Source organism: Pseudochaenichthys georgianus, chromosome 16 (assembly GCF_902827115.2).
Source record: "Pseudochaenichthys georgianus chromosome 16, fPseGeo1.2, whole genome shotgun sequence".
Lineage (NCBI taxonomy): Eukaryota > Metazoa > Chordata > Actinopteri > Perciformes > Channichthyidae > Pseudochaenichthys > Pseudochaenichthys georgianus.
The window spans coordinates 38,351,441-38,366,963 of record NC_047518.2 but is presented as its reverse complement, the minus strand read 5'-3'; the positions used below and the strand labels follow the sequence as shown (position 1 = coordinate 38,366,963).

At 47.0% G+C, this 15,523-nt stretch overlaps 1 protein-coding gene and 1 long non-coding RNA gene across 2 annotated transcripts in view; both read right to left on the bottom strand.

The window, feature by feature from the left end:
• LOC139435411 (trypsin-2-like) overlaps positions 1 to 15,523 on the bottom strand; it is a 515,038-nt gene that overhangs the window by 135,924 nt on the left and 363,591 nt on the right. The gene's annotated exons all lie outside the window — the stretch shown is intronic.
• Positions 10,688 to 11,730, bottom strand: LOC139435353 (uncharacterized). Its single transcript, XR_011644634.1, has 3 exons — positions 11,613 to 11,730; positions 11,372 to 11,498; positions 10,688 to 11,289 (listed from the first exon to the last, which is right to left on the bottom strand). It is a non-coding gene; the product is annotated as an uncharacterized lncRNA (long non-coding RNA).

The window sequence follows — 15,523 nt, the reverse complement described above, 5'->3', positions numbered from 1 at the left end:
GTGATCTTGACGTCAGCGTCAGGGGAAATCACCCCCTATAAGTAGCTTGCGCCACAACGCATGCGTCATTCAAACACCTCTTCTCGCTTCAGAGCACATCTCTACAGTAGCCGGGCAAGCTTCACTGTCCACAGACTGAACCCAAATACCCATTTCGGTCGACGGGCGCTCGCCGGCTACTCCTTCTGCTTCGCAGGAAGACGGTAGTACTAACGCAAGTTAGTATTAAAATCGACCTAGCCCTTCTCTTCCCCGTAAAGTAAGGTAATAGCAACAGCACAGACATAGGCCTATTATAAAGAGAAAATCTGTTGCACACGGGGTGATGCCACAGGTCTACATTTACATGAAACGTCCTGATGGATCATGTTCATGTCAACAGATTTCCCGAGCATGTATGGGCTACGCAAACTTCAATCAACTTGATAATAAATAATCCACGGACCACCAATGTAACATTTGACAGTTTAATTAAATCAACTTAAAATTACTCAAAAACAGGCTACATTGTTTCACATGGGCTATAGCCTATTATGGCTGTAGCCTACACAGAGCCGAACACACGCGATAAGAGCAGCCAGCGGCACCAGCCATGAACAATATTAATATTAATAATACAGCTATAGCACAACACAACCCTCTCACTGCCTGGAGAGACGCGACGCCACACACACACTACACAACGGCTCGTCTTCTTGTGTCTCTTCAGCCCCCAAGTTAACGTTAGCTGTCAAGTTAGCACTAGCACTGACGTTAGCTCCCTCCTCTCTCGGTTCTGTTGTAGCAGCAGTCACAACGTACGATGTGCTACCACCAGCTACATTCGGTTGGTCTTCTTGATCAGGTTGTTTGGCCGTCTTTTTAAAGAAATTGCCAAAGGTAAATTGTTTTTTTCTTTTCGACATGTCAGCAGCAGCAGCAACAATGCCTGGTAAACATGCAGTGCTAAAACTAAACGAGCTTGTGAGTGAGTGGGTAGTGGGTGGAGCTGCGGGCAGCACACTTTTTTCATGAATCATAAACTCTAAATATAATTTTATTTCACTTATTTTACACCTTTGAAAAAAAGACCATGCCCACATTTATTTTGTCATCATATCAGTATTTTAGAGAGCTCCCCCCAAATTTCACAAACCATGTTCCCAGGGGAGCTCATGTTACCACTAGGGGAGCTATAGCTCCCCCTGCTCCCCTCCAGTTCGCACCCTGCCGGTGATGGCAAGACACGCGGGAACGGTTTCCCGCGCTCCACCAAGCTGGGGCTCCCGGTTAGACCTCACCATGGTCTCGCCCGCGGAGGATGTCCTCGGGCCTGATTACGAGGAGGACGAAGAGGAGGACGCCCTGGCGTTCCTCCTGTCCGAATCGGATGAACGGGAAGAGGACACCTTCATGTCACCGGCTCAGGCTGCAAAGCCTGAGGCAAGTGCTGTTCTCCCGGGCGATAGCACACCAGCTTCGCCCGGTCTGAGCATGGACCTGCAGGCCGTGTGTAAACACGCTGCGGCCAGACTCAACGTCCCGTGGCCCGAAATGGCCAAGGAGACCTCCAGGTTCCGCTACGAGGGAAAACATCTTCCCCAAGCAGCGGGGAAAAAGAGACAACTCCTTCCAGTCTTCCCGGAGATGTTGGATGAGGTGTCTGTCTCGTGGAGAGACCGGCCCTTCAGCAACAAGGTCCCAATCCAGGGTGCCTCCTCCCTAGACTGTGACGGAATGGAGAAGCTCGGCCTGCTCTGCATGCCGCCCATGGAACCGCTGGTAGCGGCTCACCTTCTACCAAAGGTGGGCCCGTCACCAAGCAGGAACCCCACGCTGCCAGCAAAGTCGGACCATTTTCAGTCAGCAATGACTGAAAAGGCCTACAAAGCGGCAGCGTTGTCCGCCAGGGCCCTGAATGTGTCCTCGCTGTTAACCGCCTACCAAGCGGAGCTCTGCGAGGACCTGTCGGGTAACCCGGGGGCAGCCACTCTGGACGAGATGGCAGCGGTCACGGACATTTGTCTCCGTGTCCAACGCTGCTCCGTCCAGGCCACGGGCAAGGCAATTGGGATCATGGTGGTGCAGGAAAGAGCGAGATGGCTCAACCTCACCACTCTCCCAGACCGGGAAAAGGAGGATGTGCTGGATATGCCCATCGTTCCCGAGAGAATTTTTGGCTCCGCTCTCGCCTCCATGCAAAGGAGGTGTGAGACGAAGAAGAGGGAGGACGAGGCACTCCACCTCTGCCTCCCTCGAAGGGTCCAGCCGCTGCTCTCGCAGCAGCAGTCCTCTGCCCAAGCTGCCTCGAACTCTGCTCGGTTTAAAGACGCAGAGGTCGCAGCCCACCCCGAGTCCCCAGCCCAGGCTGGAGACAAGGGCAAGTTGGCCGAGAAAATCTCCGGTTCCGGCTGCAGCTCAGGCTCAGCCAACCCAGAATTTCGGCCAACAGTCGAGGAAGAAGAAGCGAGCGGTGTGACAGCCCCTCCTTCTCCCTCCGTGAATGTGTTCCCGCCGCCTCGAGAGATGCCTAAACACCATCCTCAAGTCCGCACAAACACATGTCACATGCTGATTGATTCCTCTGTCATAAAACATTTGCCACTGACGCATCCAGGCTTCAGGCCGAGGGCGCAGCTCAAAAAAATGAAAATAAAATCAATAAAACCAATAAACAGCCCGCCAATTCTTCCCCTTTTGAGAGCAGCTACGGCATCTCTCAAAAGGCGGATTATTGACGGGTCTGTGAAGGCACCACCGCCATGCGCACGCGCAGTGCCGGCTGGGGCTTTAAGGGCACCACCGTCACGCGCATGCGCAGTGCCGGCTGGGGTCGTAAGGGCTCCACCGTCACACGCATGCGCTGTGTCGGCTGGAGCTGTAAAGGCACCACCGTCACACGCAAGCGCAGTGCCGGCTGGAGCTGTGAAGGCACCACCGTCACACGCATGCACAGTGCCGGCTGGAGCTGTAAGGGCACCACCGTCACGCGCATGCGCAGTGCCGGCTGGAGCCATAAGCGTGACATCTCAGCTGGCTCTAAGGAGCATACAGCAGGAGATACTCACGACATCTGCCTGGGCTTCTCAAAACAGTTATACTTTATCTGTTTTCACAAGCCCAGAGAGAGTCAACTTATATTCTGGAGAGAGAGGCCCTCTCTCTCCTAGAAAGAAGGGTTTTATCTATAATGCCCGCCGAGCAGAGTCAGATTACGCAGACAAATGTCCTCGTAAAGCACCTGCTCAGCATGGGGCTCATAATAAAACTAAACCCGCGCGCCACGGCGTGCGGAGAGTATTGGTTATTATGTAATCTGTAGTGGCACTACACCCGACTTTTCTAGTGCGGGACGCGCCTACGGGTGCTGTCCTTTCACGGAAGGTGGTCACCACGGACGCATGTCAGACAGGCTGATAGGGTATTTACGAAGGTCGCCCGGTGAGAGGTCTCTAGAGCAGAGACCTCCAACGGGCGCACGTAAATTACCCAGAGCTTTTAGCGGTGTTCCCCACCCTAAAACGTTTCCTCCCTTCTCTCAGAGGACACCATGTCCTCGTGAGAACAGACAACACGATATCGTGTATGAACCGCCAAGGGAGGTTGCATGGTCCCCAGTCACACACACTGGCACACAAACTGATCCCTTGGAGCGGCAGACGTCTCCTCTCTCTGAGAGCGACACAGGTACCGGGAGTGATGCACCTCGGGACAGAACTACTGTCCAGAGGTGCACCACTCTATGCAGACTGGACTCCACATCCAAGGATCGTGAGTCCTCTGTGGGTGCGTTACGGCGGAGCCGCGTTAAATCTGTTCGCATAAAGAAAAAATGCTCAATGACAGCTGTTCTGGAAACAGTTTGTCTCCATCAGTGGCTCAAACTCATCTCCGGCCCCAGTCCACCACGGTGTACCCCAGGGCTCTGTGCTTGGCCCCCTCCTGTTCACCATTTACATGCTCCCCCTTGGCCAGATCATCCGACATCATGGACTCAATTTCCACTGCTGATGATACCCAATTGTATCTCAGCACCACTCCATCCTCCCAGCTCCCCCCTCAGTCTCTCATCAACTGCCTACATGACATCAAAACATGGATGTCTTCCAACTATCTTAAGCTGAACAGCAACAAAACAGAACTCATGGTTGTGGCACCCAAGGCCCTGCTCCAGAAGGTTGGTGACTTCGTCCTTGAGGTTGACGGCTGCTCCATCTCCCCATCTCCTGAAGCCCGCAACCTGGGTGTCATCCTTGACTCCACCCTTTCCTTCCATTCCCACGTAAAATCTGTGACCAAATCGGCCTTTTACCACCTAAGGAACATTGCCAGACTCCGACCGTCACTCTCGGATTCAGTTGCCGAAACCCTGGTGCATGCGTTTGTCACCACCCGCTTGGACTACTGCAATGGTGTCCTGTTCGGGGTTCCCAACAAAACCCCGGACAGGCTCCAGTATGTCCAAAACTGTGCTGCTAGGGTACTCACGCACACAAAGCCGTGGCAACACATCACTCCCACCCTCATCCACCTCCACTGGTTGCCAGTCAAGTCCCGCATCACCTACAAAGTCCTCCTCCTTACCTACAAGTCCCTCCATGCCCTTGCCCCCCAGTACCTATCGGACATCCTTCACCCACATGCCCCACCCCGGAACCTGCGGTCCTCAGACTCTGGCCTGCTTACCACCCCCCGCACCAAACTGCGAACCTTCGGGGACAGAGCCTTCAGTGTGGCAGCCCCCACCCTCTGGAACGCTCTCCCTGCGGAGATTCGCAACATCCCCACACTTGACGCCTTCAAAAGGGCCCTCAAGTCCCATCTGTTTGCCAAGGCTTTCGGCCCCTAATCGATCTGTTGTTTTGTCTGTCTGACTTTTGTTTTGTTATGTTTGTTTTTTGCCCTACTACTTGTAAAGCGACCTTGGGTCCTTTGAAAGGCGCTATACAAATCAAAGCTATTATTATTATTATTATTATGTTCTCTTTAATGCACGATTTAAACGCACTGTTAGGCGGGGACGCACTCGTACACGATTGACCTCCGGGTCCTCTGTACGCGTTCCCACCCCTGGCTCTGTTACCCCCAACTCTGGCCAGAGTGAAGGAGCAACGCCACACACTTACTCTGATGTTTCCGCCCTAGCCCGCAACGTACGGGCTGGCGGAGATATATCAGCTGTTGTGCGGGCAGCCATGGCAGCCCCCACCACGCAGGGACAGATTGTCTCAGGCGGGGGGGACGATCCTTCACCCACGCCCAGAGCGCGGGGCACTTTGGGCCTGACCCGTGAGTGGTACAATCTGAATACAGTGGGACTCCCTCAGAAGGTGATAAACACTATTCAGAGTGCGAGAGCTTCCTCCACCAGGTCTCTTTACGACTGTAAGTGGAGGGTGTTTGAGGAGTGGTGCCTTCAAGAAGGACACATCTCTTTTCAATGTCCTGTCGGGGTGATTTTATCATTCCTACAGGACTTGATCGATAAACACAGAGCTTTCTCCACGATCAAGGTGTACCTGGCTGCTATTGCTGCATGCCATGTGGGCTTTGAGGGTAAGACGGCTAGCCAACATCCTTTGGTTTGCCGTTTTATGAAGGGAGCTCGCAGGCTCCTCCCTGTCTCCAGGTCGCTGGTGCCCTTATGGGACCTGGCAGTGGTTTTAAATGGGCTCAAAATGACCCCATTTGAACCCCTGGAAGGAGCTGACATGAAACATCTGTCACTCAAGACAGTGCTGTTACTGGCCCTGGCATCCGCCAAGCGGGTCAGCGATATTCATGCACTGTCTGTACATCCCTCATGCACTCAGTTCGCCCCAGGGCAAACGAGAGTGTTGTTGAAACCCAACCCTGCTTTTACACCAAAGGTGGTTGGTTTGTGTACCCCAATTGACATTGAGGCATTTCCTCCGCAGCTGGTTTCCTCTGGGGAGCAGCAGCAGGATCTGTTGTGTCCAGTCCGGGCTTTACACACATATATGGACAGATCAAAAGAGCTTCGTCTTAATGACCAACTGTTCGTGTTCGGCTAACCCTCACAAGGGCAAGCCTGTTACTAAGCAACGGCTCTCCCACTGGATTGTGGAGGCAATTGCTTTGGCCTATACGAGTCAGAATTTGCAAGCACCTTCGGGTCTGCGGGCTCACTCGACTCGGGGCCTGGCTACATCCTGGGCTTTGTTCAAGGGTGTTTCCATCCAAGACATCTGTGCAGTGGCGAGCTGGTCCTCGCCGCTCACTTTTGTATGCTTTTACAGGCTAGACGTCTCCGCTCCAAGCGTGGCCTGAGCAGTGTTGGTCACCTTGTTGAGTCGGGACTCTACCTGTTAAATTCTGGTTGATCGGTGATTTTCGAGATAAGCTCGTCTGGCAATACGGGAGCTACAATATCCCATAGTGAGACATCGAACGGAGTGTTATGAATGAGAACTATAGGTTACTTACTTACTTACTTATGAAGTGAGATGTCTCACCAGACGGCCCTCCTTGCTATGGTGAAGCGAGAAGAGGTGATTATTTTGAATGACGCATGCGTTGTGGCGCAAGCTACTTATAGGGGATGATTTCCCCTGACGCTGACTTCAAGATCACCAGCCAATCAGGATTGGCGTAATGAGATTCCGCGATGAGGCGCATCCCATAGTGAGACATCTCACTTCATGTTACTCTGAGTCCTGGGGTTACGTAAGTAACCTATAGCTTTTACCAGTTAACCTCTGCTTAGATACGGGTAATCTGAGAAGTCTTGTCAACTACAAACAGTGATTGACATTTCAGGCTGAGAGGACAATGGCCAGTTAAATATGGTTGATTAAGCTTAAGCATATCCCTTTTACAGTGTTTTATTTAGTTAATTAAGGTGTATTGTAAATGTCTTGTTTCAGTGTTGGGTTATACTTAGCTTCAGCCTCTCGTGTCATATCTGCTTCCAAAAAAACAACTTGTCAATAGTCCAAATGCCAAAGTCAAGGCTTATTCTGCAATCCACTGACTTCACAGTGAATATGTCCAATTCTTATCTAAAGTGTATTGTGCTTTTCCTTAAACACACATTGCCAAACAATCTCTCAATAAGATTTCCATCAAAATAAGACACACAAACTGTAGCTTTTACCAGTTAACCTCTGCATAGATACGGGCAATCTGAGAAGTCTTGTCAACTACAAACATTGACATTAGTTGAAAGACCACTGTTTTGGTCAAAATTAGATTAAGTACCTGATAAGAGAGACCCCCATAAACCTGAGTCCCACCTCCCTTTGATGTGGCACCTGTCACTCTGACATCTCTGACCTTTGACCCTCTTATCTGTTATGACTTGTTTGTTTATTGTTTTATTGTCCCCTCATAAAGGATGTTGCTCAATAGTGGGGTGATAGACTTTATTGCCCCGTTGATGTGAAACCTGTCATAGTGTCCTTGGTAGGTCATTATAGTCATCGATGAAACCATTATAGTCAATGATAATAGTTTGACTTGTTTAGCTGTTTATCGTTTTATTGCCCTCCTCATAAAGGACGTTGCTCAATAGGGGGTGATAAGACTATTGCCCCTTTGATGTGACACCTGTTGTAGTATCCCCCTAGTAAGCCATTATAGTCAATGATGATAGTATGACTTCTTTTGGTCACCTGTTGTGGTTGTAATGACCTCTATAAGGGTGTTGCTCAATAGGGGGTGATAAGACTATTGCCCCTTTGATGTGACACCTGTTGTAGTATCCCCCTAGTAAGCCATTATAGTCAATGATGATAGTATGACTTGTTTAGGTCACCTGTTGTGGTTGTAATGCCCTCTATAAGGTAATGTTCTTTAATAGTGGGTTAATATTACTTATTTACTCTTTTGTGGTAATATAAGGTTATATGACATAGTATGTATTTTGAAGTTGTATAGTTAGGTAATAATACTTTGACCTTGTTTGTGTTAATATGGGGTTCAAAGGGTAATCTTTGCTAGTTTATTTAAAACAAATTGTTTCCCTTCTCCCCCTTTTTTTTCTTCCTACACCCATGCTGTCCCTCCCACCCTGCTGCACCTATGTCTGAGCCCGAAACCCTCACACACCCCCCTCACACTACCCCCTCCCACCCTGCTGCACCTACGTCAGAGCCTTAAACCCTCACACACCCCCCTCACACTACCCCCTCCCACCCTGCTGCACCTATGAACACTGAGGGGGGGGGCTTTGAGTTTTTACCTGCAACTATGTCTCTGAAAGGTGTCCACAGTGTTGTTTTTATACAAAATAAGTCATCTTTTCAGATAATCTAGTTCCTTTCAGTAAGAATAAGAATAATTGACAGAGAGGCTGTAAAAATCCCTTTACTAGCGAAAGCCCTTTACTTAAATGTAACAAATCACCCTAAACTCTTAACAAACGTTTTTGAGATAACAGGGTCTCCACTATTAGACCTCAGGGTTGCTCACACACAAGGCTAGTGCTTGTTTTAAGTTTATCTTAGAAAATATATTACTTTACAAAAGCATCTAAAGCAGGCAGTTATAGGGGCTAGAGGAAGTATTTTCTCTCTATAAAACTGATAAGATTATATTTTGTAGCAATGAAGTGTAAAGTGAAGGTTCCCCTTAAAAACTCCAGCAGACAGACAGAGGAAGAATATATTTCGTGCAGACCTGAACATGACAGAGAACGGTAAGGAGGGGGGTTCATTTATTTACAAGTCCCAGTTTACTCCTTTACTCTTATCAATGGTTTTGAGATAACTATGAGGGGCCGTGTACGCCAAAATTCAAACTAACCTCGTGCACACACTACTGAAAACATCTGGCCTTGCACACACACTACTGAAATACTCTCACATTCACTCCTGAACACCTCACACACACACAAAACTGAAAGTTAAACCTCACACACATACTACTAAAAATTAACCTCACACACACGCAACTGCAAATGAACCTCACACACACACACACTATTGAAATATTCTTACATTCACTACTGAACACCTCACACACACACACACACACACACACACACACACACACACACACACACACACACTACTGAACACATTTGGCCTTGCAGACACACTACTGAACGCATCTGGCCTTGCACACACACACTACTTAAAACATCTGGCCTTGCACACACACTACTGAAATACTCTCACATTCACTACTGAACACCTCACACACACACACACAACTGAAAAGTAAACCTCACACACACACAAAACTGAAAGTTAAACCTCACACACATACTACTGAAAATGAACCTCACACGCATACACAACTGCAAATGAACCTCACACACACACTATAGAAATCTTCTTACATTCACTACTGAACACCACACACACACACACACACACACACACACACACACACACACACACACACACACACACACACACACACACACACACACACACACACATCTGGCCTTGCAAACACACTACTTAAACATCTGGCCTTGCACACACACTACTGAAATACTCTCACATTCACTACTGAACACCTCACACACACACACAACTGAAAAATAACTTCACACACACACTCCGCAAAACATTTCACTGAAAGATTCCCAGTAGGGAATGTGCATGTGTTTCACCTATGTGTGTGAGGGGGATTCTTGCTGTAACGGAAGTCATTCTAATGAAACGGAAGTAACAAAGAACAATGCTGCAGTGATACAGTAGGTGGCGATAATTCTCGTCTACTCTGTTTGGAAGTCGCCATTAAAGAAGAAGAATGAAACAGAAGGTCCAATACAGCATGGATTTATAGAGAAACAGCACCGCAGCCGTAGGCTGGACCCTGAACCGAGCAGTCTACAAACTGAGACGGTCTGTTCTATGGAGGTGTTCTTGTTTACATCACCTGGCGCAGCTCGTGAGGTGGCCTAGCAACCCGCTAGCAACATGCACAGCTGCAATAAGCTAACAATAATTAAACCGAAATCGAGCCAGAACCTTTTCTTGTTTGTTTTACCATTAATTGAAGTGATTGACATTTCAGGCTGAGAGGACAATGGCCAGTTAAATATGGTTGATTAAGCTTAAGCATATCCCTTTTACACTGTTTTAATCTTTGCTAGTTTATTTAAAACAAATCGTTTCCCTTCTCCCCCTTTTTTTTTCTTCCTCCACCCATGCTGTCCCTCCCACCCTGCTGCACCTATGTCTGAGCCCTAAACCATAGACATATAAAGAGTAGACGCCGCATCGACCGCTGCTGCCTATTGGCGCTGACGAGCCGTGGGGCCGCCATCTTGGACCGGTCACCCGCTCCACTCAGTGTAATCTGTCTGGCAGGCGCAATGAAGTGTCAGCGCATTTTATCAATCATAACTCGCTGAATACAAAACTGATTTTCACGGGGGGGGGGGTTTCTGCAAACGTCATATATGTAGGCATGGTACCGGACACATGATTCGGCGTATTTTAATATTCATAGTAGGCTTAACAGCAATAGAATATTCTGGTATTTGATAGCCTATGTTATGTATGATAGGTATTTTGCAAAAGACACACGATATATATAATATATACACACACAAACACATAAAAAAACACTAATGGTCTATATATGATAGAGAAGCATATTGTGTAGGCCTATACTCAGCTATTTTAATAAGTTGAAAAATGAAGAAACAATAATACATTATACATAGACAGAAGTTATATATCAGTAAAAATGAATATCTATGTCATAAAAAATGAAAATGTACTTCTACATCTATATAAAAAATGTAAATGTTCAAGTTAAACACAAGAACATGACACCACCCCGCCCAAACCATATTTACACAAAGTTGCTCATGACACCCGAATGCCCCGTGCATGCGGCTCCTCCAAAGCATGACTGAGAACCTCTTTCTCATATCTTTGTCTTTGGGAAACCATCAAAATAAAAACGGGAGATTTGAGAGTCAACACAAAAACATTTTAAGAAGGAGGTCAAGCTTATTTTCTTCCTTCTCCTTCCTAGATAGATTAGATTAGATTTTAGATTTAGATTAGGACCCTTTGTGTTTCAGGTGACAAAGACTTCGTCAGGTAATATGCAATGGGAGCCTTCCAATGTCCGTGTAGGCCAACCACCATGAACACAAGAGCCTCAGTAGCAGCATCGGTCTCATTGTTTCCATCACCCATGTCTACAAAAGCAGACATTGACTGGTTATGTGGATTATATTGCACATGTTTTCTGATGGCCATGTCATCCAACATGAGTGAAACACATCCATATTTAGCCTGGTCGTCCTGGCATCTTCTCTCCAGCATATCCAGCATCATCTTGTTCAGGCCAGGCTTGCCATCCACCGAACACAGCCACCTGTAAAAAAATTGAGAAGTAGCTATTTAACGTACTTGCAACCGTAATTTCCAAAAATGAAATTGAACAACATTAAGACTACCTTTTTGTTGTAGTCTCTCTGAGGTATTTGTATGCCTTTGGACCATGTAGATGGAGTGTGAGGGCACATTCTCTGTGGTCCTTTGAGTACTCATGGCCCTGCTTTGCCTTCAAGTCTATTTGAAGATCTGAAATTGTATGAGAAAAAATTAATAAGTCCCCTTCATATAATAACAAAGGAGTTTAATAAAGAGTGTAAGAGTAAGATGTACATGAATTTCAAAGTGCTAATTTCATCTTACCTGAGTAGAAATCAAGCCTCTTTGAGTTCTTCATTAATGAGGTTCTTTTCCCTCAAATCCCCCAAAAGAGTCCTCACTGTGGTCTCTGCCCTCTTTTCTCTAGCCATGGCATTCTTCCTCTCTCGCTCTAGACTCTCCACTCTTGCTAAAGCTTCATTGAGTCTGGCCTTAAGAGCAGTAGGAGAAGCAGGCGAGACATAGCTATGATCCTAGTAGAAAGAGGGATGAACATGGTTTGAGTGATGTTTCACTTCACACACATCACTTTGACACAACTAGAGTATGGCCCACATTCTTTCTTATAGTCATCACCTGTCAAAGCCACTGCCAGCATCATGCGTGTGTGTGTGTGTGCCAGGAATGCATGTTCAACATGTCTTCAATTGTGTGTGTATGTGTTTATTTGTGAGTGTGTTTAATATGAGTGGCAGCAAACAAGAGAGATTTTACTTTGTCTAGGACCATTATGATATGATGTTGAAAATAGAAATACTCACATCATTAGGCTGAGGTTGTGAGTGTGAGGTTGAAGCTTCTGGGTCGTCCTGAGGGGCCACAGACAGGCTCTCTTCAGCTTTTCTGGAAGTAGACGTAGTCCTGCCCTTTTCTGGCACACACACACACACACACACACACACACACACACACACACACACACACACACACACACACACACACACACACACACACACACACACACACACACACACACACACACACACACACACACACACACACACACACACACACACACACACACACACACACACACACACACACACACACACACACACACACAGACACACACACACACACACACACACACACACACACACACACACACACACACACACACACACACACACACACACACACACACACACACACACACTTTGGAGGTGAACCGGGAAGCTGAAGATGGAGGGAATAACACCATCTCTGAGTCGGACAATCTGTCCTGTCCTGTCAAACTCGTCCTGCTTAAAATGCTCACTGCAAATCACGGATGACTCGCTTGCAGTGAACCCTTCCCTCCTCAAAGCAACTTCCCACTTCTTTCTCATATCTTTGTCTTTGGGAAACCTTCAAAATAAAAACGGGAGATTTGAGAGTCAACACAAAAACATTTTAAGAAGGAGGTCAAGCTTATTTTCTTCCTTCTTCTTCCTAGATAGATTAGATTAGATTTTACTGTATTCATCCCACAACGGGGACATTCACTTGTTACAGCAGCGATTTATAAAGTCTCAGTTGGCCATGAACATAATGTTTGCTGGCTACGATTTCGCTGGCGGACATCAATACAGTACAATAATATTCTATTTACAAAATACAACCAATTATAATGTTGAATCTTACTTGTGAAAAGTAATCCCCCGACCCCTGTTCGCAATCGTCCGCCGATTTGCACAGCAATATGCTGCACAGTGCTCTGGCATCTTGAAACCTCTGCTGTCTATGGGTAGAATGTCTGTAGGATGACCGGTCCAAGATGGCGGCCGTATTTCTTGCGCCCCAGCAGCCAATGCGGCGTCTACTCTTTATATGTCTATGCCCTAAACCCTCACACACCTCCTCACACACCCCCCTCCCACCCTGCTGCACCTATGAACACTGAGGGGGGGCTTTGTGTTTTTACCTGCAACTATGGCCCATTCCCAAACCGCCCCCTACACCCTACCCCTCCGTTTGCGCATTCACGCGGAGGGTCCGCCATATAGAGGGCTGTTCCAAAGCAACGAGTGTCGAGGGGGAGTGGGCTATCAAGCCCTCAAATAGCGAGTCTGCAGCGGTGCTGACTTGAGACCGGTCTCTACCTGACCGGAGTCACGCTGTGTGTGTCCGTCAGGAAACACGCTGTTAACAAGTAGTTCCAGCAAACATCCACTGATAAATTGCGATGTTAACAACCTCATGATAATCTCATATGTTTTTAATTTAGGATCATACCTGTGTTTAGTCTAGAAAAAGGTAAATGTGTGCATTTTTATTATAAAGTTGTGTATATTTACAGACCGTTTCAAAAACTAAGAAGCTGATAAACATCAGGTTTAAAACTAAAAGAGCTTTGAAACACAATGAAAGATGTTTGGAGTTTTATTTGAGTTATTCATTTAAACTTTTTGTCTAAGAGATGCTGATTTGAAACCGTTGTTACATACAGTTACGGCATTTCCTGTTTCTGCCGGAGAGAAGGGAGGCCGTCCCAAAGCTTGCTGCTGTATTTACTCCCTCCATCTGACAGGAGGGAGCCTCGTTGAGCTGCGAGTGTGGCTACAGACGGAGTTCACTCCGTCACGGAGGGATAGCGTCGAGGGAGTGGTTTGGGATTGGGCCTTTGTCTCTGAAAGGTGTCCACAGTGTTGTTTTTATACAAAATAAGTCATCTTTCCAGATAATCTAGTTCCTTTCTCGCAGTAAGGATAAGAATAATTGACAGAGAGGCTGTAAAAATCCCCGTACTAGCGAAAGCCCTTTACTTAAATGTAACAAATCACCCTATACTCTTAACAAACGTTTTTGAGATAACAGGGTCTCCACTATTAGACCTCAGGGTTGCTCACACGGCTAGTGCTTGTTTTAAGTTTAGCTTAGAAAATATATTACTTTACAATAGCATCTAAAGCAGGCAGTTATAGAGGCGAGAGGAAGTATTTTCTCTCTATAAAACTGATAAGATTATATTTTGTAGCAATGAAGTGTAAAAAGGTTCCCCTTAAAAACTCCAGCAGACAGACAGAGGAAGAATCTATTTCGTGCAGACCTGAACATGACAGATAACGGTAAGGAGGGGGGTTCATTTATTTACAAGTCCCAGTTTACTCCTTTACTCTTATCAATGTTTTTGAGATAACTATGAGGGGCCGTATACGCCAAAATTCAAACTAACCTTGCGCACACACTACTGCAAACATCTGGCCTTGCACACACACTACTGAAATACTCTCACCTTCACGACTGAACACCTCACGCACACACAAAACTGAAAGTTAAACCTCACACACATACTACTGAAAATTAACCTCACACACACGCAACTGCAAATGAACCTCATACACACACTATTGAAATCTTCTTATATTCACTACTGAACACCTCACACACACACACACACACACACACACACACACACACACACACACACACACACACACACACACACACACACACACACACACACACACACACACACACACAAACACACACACACACACACACTACTGAACACATCTGGCCTTGCAAACACACTACTGAACACATCTGGCCTTGCACACACACTACTGAAATACTCTCACATTCACTACTGAACACCTCACATACACACACAACTGAAAGTTAAACCTCACACACATACTAATGAAGCTTAGCGCAAGTTCAGACAGGAAGACCTATCACTCCGTATTGCACGTCATGGCAATACTCGCTCCCTTCACTAGATGACAGGGAGTGCCACTCCTTAGACAACCTATCACTTCCCTCCATTCACAAGCCTAACGGTACGTCCACACAGCAGCTTCAGAAGAAACTTCCACCGCTTCCAACGCTTCTCTGCCCATTGACTTTGAATGGGGATGACGTCACTTTGCCTCGCTTTTCGCCGAACTGCATTGTGGGGGAGCGAAGCGAAGATTTCCAGGATGTCCAGGATCTCCAGGATTCAAAAGTTGAGCAATGTTCAACTTTTGAAGCTGAGCTGGAAGCGCCAGCCAATCAAACACGTTTATGCAAATCTGACAGGAGAAGCGCTAGCCAATCAAACCGCGTGTAAGCAGGGAGAACCAGACCGCAGTTAATTTCCTCATATTCCAAACGAGAAATTACGGTAGCAAATCACTCGGTTCTTTACGACCAGAACTATTAACGGGATACAAACCGGAGGAACCAGGCATGGAGGGAGGTGGCAGAGACAG